The 7,500-nt window shown below is 42.4% G+C and overlaps 1 protein-coding gene across 1 annotated transcript in view; it reads left to right on the top strand.

Moving 5' to 3' along the window:
* The first annotated feature begins 7,424 nt into the window (after positions 1 to 7,424).
* The window catches only part of LOC135507535 (NHS-like protein 1), a 21,369-nt gene continuing 21,293 nt past the window's right edge, over positions 7,425 to 7,500 (top strand). Inside the window, exon 1 of the mRNA XM_064927044.1 lies at positions 7,425 to 7,500. This exon is cut by the window's right edge and continues 376 nt beyond it. The gene's annotated coding sequence lies outside the window, so the exon portion shown is untranslated.

The following is a 7,500-nucleotide window of genomic DNA, read 5'->3' as shown; positions in this document are numbered from 1 at the left end:
GAGCCAGGTTTTCCTGTGCCTACCCTTCTCAATGGCAAGGCTGTGCTCACTGAGACTGTACTTTGTCAGGCTCAGTGAGAGAGAGAGAGAGAGAGAGAGAGAGAGAGAGAGAGAGAGAGAGAGAGAGAGAGAGAGCGAGAGAGAAAAAAAAAAAATCTGTCATTGTTCCAGTCCTACTGTAGGCCCTTGACACAGCAGACAGTGTTGAACTCTCTCTAAATATTTCCTTCCTTATGTGATAATCAACGTGTTAACAGTGTGTGTGTGTGTGTGTGTGTGTGTGTGTGTGTGTGTGTGCATGTTACAGAGTGTGACAAGAAGCTAAGGAGTGATGGGTACGGCAGTTCACAGTACTTCTCTCAAAACCCCGCCCACCTCAATCGTAGCCTATCAGAGGACAGGCTGCATGATGACAAGGCCAGGAAGGACAGAAGACGGAAAAAGGTACACACACACACACACACACACACACACCCTCACACACACACACACACACACACACACACACACACACACACACACACACACACACACACACACACACACACACACACACACACACACACACACACACACACACACACACACACACACACACACACACACACACAAACAAAAACACATACTACTTTCTCTCAGTGGTGATGAGTTCAGGATATAAACACATGATTGCAACACATCCTCATCACAACTTAACCCTTTGTGCTGAAAAACATTAGTCAGTTGTGGTATGGGAGAGTTGGACAATTGGGTAGTTGGACAGTTGGACAGTTGGACAGTTTGACAGTTTGACAGTTTGACAGTTGGACAGTTGGACAGTTTGACAGTTTGACAGTTGGACAGTTGGACAGTTGGACAGTTTGACAGTTGAACAGTTGGACAGTTGGACAATTGGACAGTTGGACAGTTGGACAGTTGGACAGTTTGACAGTTTAACAGTTTAAAACACGACTCAATACATTCAAAGAGCCAATTAAAAACTGCCAAAACTTGATTTTGTCTCGTCAGACCATTCAGAAAGAAGAAATACAACAACATTTGATTTCAAAAACTCAATACTTAAGAACTATTTGTTAAACATATTGCCTTTCTCACAAACAAACATTTTTCTTTTTCCTTTGTATATCCCAGTAACAGTAACACTTGACCCTATTGGTTAAAATGATCCCTTCAGTCTTTCTCTCCACATGTTGAACATAATTCATGCGTGTGCTCTCTGCAAATGTACTTGCATTACTTGCATTAGTAGTGCTGGTTTTACTGTCTTGTTGAGGAGGGGCGGAGTAGCTTTGAAAAGCTCCTTTTTTACCCAAATATAAGTATAAAAGTGCAACCAGAACCAGTCAAAACAAAACACATGTTTATTTTGGACCTGAGCAAATATCTATACACATGAAAGCCTCTGGGTCAAAATGACAACACAACATTATGTTTGTATACAAAATCTACACTGGCTTTCCACAGCACATCAGTGTGTCCGCATTTTGAAGTTAGGTTCATGACCCTAAATGAGGAAAAGAAGTGAACTTCTATTTTCGACAACTCAAAACTGGAAATGGGTCAAATTGACCCGTAACTTAATAGAGTGGTTAAAGGAGTCTTAACTTCCTGGTTTGGTCTTGTTTTGGGGCTTAAGAATAATATGTTGTTCTTCAACTGTCTTTCCTAGTTAAATAAAGGTTAAATACATAAAAAATATTGCAGCGGCCGTGACTGAAGTCAAACGAGAGTTTGTCTCGGGAGAAGGGTTTCATTTGGGTGTCTCTTTGTGTGTGTTCTCACACACATTCACTCTGCCTAAACACAGTTACAGCCAATCACCCTTCTAGGTACCTTGAAACAGTCTAAGCAGGTCTTGTGTCTTGGAGTCGTCGAGGTTTGGTCGTGCTAGCCTACTTCTTTCGCCAATTGGCCTCAGAGGGAGTTGGTTTCTCTGGGGCCGTCAATGTCAATGGGACAACATTAGTATTTTATACGTTGCACATCTTTTAGTAAAAAAAATAATAATAAAATGTTTCATGAATTTTTACAATTTATAGTTGGTTTCAGGTTTGTAAGTCATTGAAATTCGGAGCCATTGACATTTCAAAAATATTGTCCCATTGTGTCATTAACTGATGGTCCCTAACGAGCCCTATAGGGATAGTGAATGTCAAACCAAATTGACAATGAGCATTACAATCAGGTCATGTGCCGCTACGCTCCAAATGAATGATTACTTGGGTGCTGTCAGCGGTGGGCATCTGGGCGTGATTGAAATAACCAAATAAACCTGTTCGTGTTCCCTTCCCTTCATTCCGTAACATAGCATTTTTTCCTATAATCTCTCTAATCTCAGTTTTGGACGAAACTGACTTCATGACCAAAACGACAGTGTCTAGGGTTTACTGAGAACGGACAAACAAAAACGTCCAGTCAGCGGCAGTCCTGTGGGTGGAAACAGCTCGTTGATGAGAGGTGGAAGGACAAGGACAAGAGTCGTGCAAGCTAACAGGCGTCCCACAAACAGGCAAATAACGGCACAGTACAACAGTGGTGTGCAGAACGGCATCTCCAAACGCACAACTCGTCGGTCCTCGTCACCGATGGGCTATTGCAGGAGACGACCACACCGGGTTCCACTTCTATCAGCTAAAAACAAGAAGAAGATGCTCCAATGAACATCAACAACACTGGACAATTGAGGAGTAGAGAAACCTTGCCTGGTTCGATGTAGCCTGGATCCCGTCGTGCTGACGGCAGAGTCCGGATTTGGCCTAAGCAGCAAGAGTCCATGGCCCCATTCTACCTGGTGTCAACAGTACATGCTGGTGGCGGTGGAATGGTGAGGGGAATGTTTTCCTGGCACATGTTAGGTCCCTTGATACCAATTGAGCAATGTTGGAACGCCATACCTTGCAGAATACATGCCCCAAATATATATATATATATATATATATGCCTAGTTAATTAAAGGTTAAAGATATATATATATATATATATATATATATATATATATATATTTAACCTTTAATTAACTAGGCAAGTCAGTTAAGAACAAATTCGTATTTACAATGACAGCCTACCCCAGCCAATCCCTAACCCGGACGACGCTTAGCCAATTGTGCGCCGCCCTATCGGATTCCAAATCACGTCCGGTTGTGACACACTCTGGAATTCAGGCTGTTATGGAGGCAAAGGGGGGGGGGGGTGTACCTAATAAACTGGCCACTGAGTGTATGCATCAGTGGAGGCTGCTGAGGGGAGGAAGGCTCATAATAAAGGAGTGAATGGAATAGTATCAACCACATGGAAACATGATTGACGTGTTTGATGCCATTCCATTGACTCCATTCCATTGACTCCATTCCATTGACTCCATTCCATTGACTCCATTCCATTGACTCCATTCCATTGACTCCATTCCAGTCATTATTATGAGCCGTCCTCCCCTCAACAGCCTCCAGTGGTACACATAATGGTGTGTATAGACAGTATGGACAGTATAGGAATAGAAAAGGTTTGTACAGCAGTAGTTGTACAGGATGAGCCATGACTTGAATACAGTATATACATTTGAAGTGTGTAAAACCGTATGTAAACATTATTAAAGTGACCAGTGTTCAATGACTATGTACATAGGGCAGTAGTCTCTACGGTGTAGGGTAGAGTACGAGGTGGTAGCAGGCTAGAACAGGGCAGGGATAAGGGTTAGTAGATAGTTAGTTGACTCAGGATATGACCCAGATACAGACACAGGAGGCGGAGAGTCCAGTTCTCAGATAATTTATTGTAAACACGGGGCAAATGGCAGGTCGAGGACAGGCAGAGGTTTGTAAATCAGGTCAGAGTCAGGCAGGTACAGGATGGCAGGCAGGCCCGGGGTCAGGACAGGTAGAGGTTCGTAAATCAGGTCAGAGTCAGGCAGGTACAGGATGGCAGGCAGGCCCGGGGTCAGGACAGGCAGAGGTTCGTAAATCAGGTCAGAGTCAGGCAGGTACAGGATGGCAGGCAGGCCCGGGGTCAGGACAGGCAGAGGTTCGTAAATCAGGTCAGAGTCAGGCAGGTACAGGATGGCAGGCAGGCCCGGGGTCAGGACAGGCAGAGGTTCGTAAATCAGGTCAGAGTCAGGCAGGTACAGGATGGCAGGCAGGCCCGGGGTCAGGACAGGTAGAGGTTCGTAAATCAGGTCAGAGTCAGGCAGGTACAGGATGGCAGGCAGGCCCGGGGTCAGGACAGGCAGAGGTTCGTAAATCAGGTCAGAGTCAGGCAGGTACAGGATGGCAGGCAGGCCCGGGGTCAAGGCAGGCAGAATGGTCAGAACTGGGAAAAACTAGGAAACAGAACAGGAAGACGGGAAAGCACGCTGGTAAAGACCTGACAAAATAAGACGACTGGCAACAGACAAACAGAAAACACAGGTATAAATACACAGGGGATAATGGGGAAGATGGGCGATACCTGGAGGGGGGTGGAGACAAGCTCAAAGACAGGTGAAACAGATAAGGGTGTGACAGTTACTCATGCTGGCTTAACCCAAGACTGCCACCTACTGGTGAGAGGGATACTGTCATCAGAAGAGTTATTACTGTAGGAGAATTAGTGACATCTACTGGTAAGTTTTATTGTCACTTGCACAGGATACAGCAGGTGTAAAACAGTCCACTGAAATGCTTAACCTGCTAGATCTTTCCCAACAGCACAATAAAGGTAATAATATAGAAAATAAGAAGAATGTTAAATACGAGAGAAGGAAAAGAACGTGGAATATGAGAGAAGAAGAAGAACATGAAATACGAGAGAAGAAGAAGGTGAAATATGAGAGAAGAAGAAGGTGAAATATGAGAGAAGAAGAACATGAAATACGAGAGAAGAAGGTGAAATATGAGAGAAGAAGAAGGTGAAATATGAGAGAAGAAGAAGAACATGAAATATGAGAGAAGAAGAAGAACATGAAATACGAGAGAAGAAGAACATGAAATACGAGAGAAGAAGAAGGTGAAAGAAAGAGAAGAGATAAGAACGTCCATCCAACAGCCTTGAGCTTAATTGCAGATCCCTTTTTAAAGTTGTGAACCACCGAGTTTGGCCGCCTGAAATCGGGGGAGAGAGGCCTTGGTCAGAGAGGTGACTAAGAACCCGATGGTCACTCTGACAGTTCCTCTGTGGAGATGAGAGAACCTTCCAGAAGGAAAACCATCTCTGCAGCACTCCACCAATCAGGCCTTTATGGTAGAGTGGCCAGACGGAAGCCACTCCTCAGTAAAAGGCACATGACAGCCGGCTTGGAGTTTGTCCAAAGGACTCTCAGACCATGAGAAACAAGATTCTCTGGTCTGATGAAACCAAGATTGAACTCTAAAGCCCGAATGCCAGGCGTCACATCTGGAGGAAACCTTGCACCATCCTTATGGTGAAGCATGGATGTGACACCATCATGCTGCGGGGATGTTTTCAGTGGCAGGGACTGAGAGACTAGTCAGGATTCAGGAAAAGATGAATGGAGCAAATTACAGAGATATCCTTGATGAAAACCTGCTCCAGAGCTCTGAGGGCCTCAGATTGATGCAAAGGTTAATCTTCCAACATGATAAGGACCAAACCAAGACAACGCAAGAGTGGCTTCGGGGCAAATCTCTGAATGTCCTTGAGTGGCCCAGCCAGAACCTGGACTTCAACCCGATTAAACATCTCTGGATAGACCTGAAAATAGCTGTGCAGCGATGCTCCCCATCCAACCTGACAGAGCTTGAAAGGATCTGCAGAGATGAATGGGAGAAACTCCCCAAATACAGGTGTGCCAAGCTTGTAGCATCATACCCAAGAAGATTCAATGATGTAATCGCTGCCAAAGGTGCTTCAACAAAGTACTGAGTAAATGTTCTAAATAATTGTGTATATGTGATACATCCATTTTTTTTATTTGATACATTTGCACAAATTCATAGAAACCTGTTTTTGCTTTGTCATTATGAGGTATTGTGTATAAATTGATGAGAACACATTTTTTTCTTTATCAAATTAAGAAAAAAAAGCCTGTAACGTAACAAAATGAGAAAAAACTCAAGGGGTCTTTAATACTTTCCGAATGTACTGTATATATACTGCATATATATATATAATATATATATATATATATATATATATATATATATATATATATATATATACAGTACCAGTCAATGGACACACTTACTCATTCAAGTGTTTTTCTTTATTTGTACCATTTTCTATATATATTTATATATATATATATATATTCCACAATATAATATTTTTTGCTACATGATTACTAATATTAATCATGTAATCATGTAGCAAAAAGTGTTAAACAAATCAAAATATATTTTCTATTTTAGATTCTTCAAAGTAGCCACCCTCTGCCTTGATGACAGCTTGGCACACTCTTGACATTCTCTCAACCAGCTTCATGAGGAATGCTTTTCCAATGGTCTTGAAGGAGTTCCCATATATGCTGAGCTCTGCGTTTAACCTCCTCTGCGTTTCACAAAGACACGGCGATTGGATCCAAAAATCTCAAATTTGGACTCATCAGACCAAAGGACAGATTTAGATTGCTCGTGTTTCTTGGCCCAATCAAGTCTGTTCTTCTTATTGGTGTCCTTTAGTACTGGATTCTTTGCAGCAATTCGACCAAGAAGGCCTGAACAGTTGATGTTGAGGTGTATCTGTTACTTAAACTCTAATGAACGTATCCTCTGCAGCAGAGGAGACTCTGGGAATTCCTTTCTTTTGGTGGTCCTCATGAGAGTCATTTTCGTGATAGTGCTTGCTGGTTTTTACAATATCAAATTGTCCGGATTGACTGACCTTCATGTCTTAAAGTAATGATGGACTGTAGTTTGTCTTTGCTTATTTGAGCTGTTCTTGCCATAATATGGACTTGGTCTTTTACCAAATAGGGTTATCTTCTGTATACCAACGCTACCTTCTCACAACACAACTGATTGGCTCAAACGTATTAAGAAGGAAAGAAATTTCACAAATGACCTTTTAATAAGGCACACCTCTCCATTTAAATGCATTCCAGGTGACTACCTCATGATGCTGGTTAAGAGAATGCCAAGATTGTGCAAAGCGTTGTGTGTTGAAAGTGTTGAATATGCATTTTATATTGTATAATACAAGGCACATTTGGAAAAGAGACCTAGGGCTCAATATGTCTTTCCCGTCAAAATCAAGTTTAAATAAAATGAAATAAAATGTGTGACGTTTTTTGTTAGTTTTGGCCTTCAGCAGTGTTTTTCCCGGCTGTTTGTGAACACATTGTTTTTCTGAGACAAGCCAAAGTCTACGACCCTTCGTCTGTGATTGGTCAACAGTTGGGATTCTGTGATTGGCCAACAGTTGGGATTCTGTGATTGGCCAACAGTTGGGATTCTTCAGTGAAGTGTTTGTTGTCATTCAATGAGAGACGACTCGTTTTCATGCTAAATGTTTCACTTGAGTAATACTGTATCTAGTCTTATATTAGTTAGAATCATAATTGCGTGACTAAGA

The sequence above is a fragment of the Oncorhynchus masou genome, chromosome 21, assembly GCF_036934945.1.
Source record: "Oncorhynchus masou masou isolate Uvic2021 chromosome 21, UVic_Omas_1.1, whole genome shotgun sequence".
NCBI classification, from domain to species: domain Eukaryota; kingdom Metazoa; phylum Chordata; class Actinopteri; order Salmoniformes; family Salmonidae; genus Oncorhynchus; species Oncorhynchus masou.
Note: the sequence above shows the minus strand (reverse complement) of the source record. Positions and strands in the feature narration are given on the sequence as shown.